The following is a 513-nucleotide window of genomic DNA, read 5'->3' as shown; positions in this document are numbered from 1 at the left end:
CAGTTCATCATTATAATCACAGTACAAGCCCAGGTGCACACACAGAGAGAGTCTCCAACAACACATACACACAATACTCCATGGCTCTAGTTTATATATAAAATTACTCCAGACACACATCTGTGTGTACTAGCAAGAGATGTATACCGTCAGTGAGCAGAACAGCCCAGTTTTCTGCATACACACAACGGGAAAAACAAGTAATGGAATTATTAGAAAAAAGAGAAACACACACACACATAAAAGTAAAAAAGAAGAGAAAAGATATTCCAATAAAAAAAAGAAAGCAGGTAAACAGATTATTAGTTTATTCACCCATGAGGGATATACGCAATTATGATTATGTTAGTATAACCATTATTATTATTTGTCCTCAAGTGAGTCCCACCGTTCAGTACACAGTAACGGAGAACAACAGAAACACAATCAGCAGCGGTGCTGCAGTGCGCATCCACACAGGACTGATACTGCTGCTGTCTGCATTAGCCTTATTCTTCTGCATATTAGAGGCAA

The sequence above is a fragment of the Trypanosoma theileri genome, assembly GCF_002087225.1.
Source record: "Trypanosoma theileri isolate Edinburgh chromosome Unknown TM35_Tth_62_V1, whole genome shotgun sequence".
Classification (NCBI taxonomy): Eukaryota; Euglenozoa; class Kinetoplastea; order Trypanosomatida; family Trypanosomatidae; genus Trypanosoma; species Trypanosoma theileri.
Note: the sequence above shows the minus strand (reverse complement) of the source record.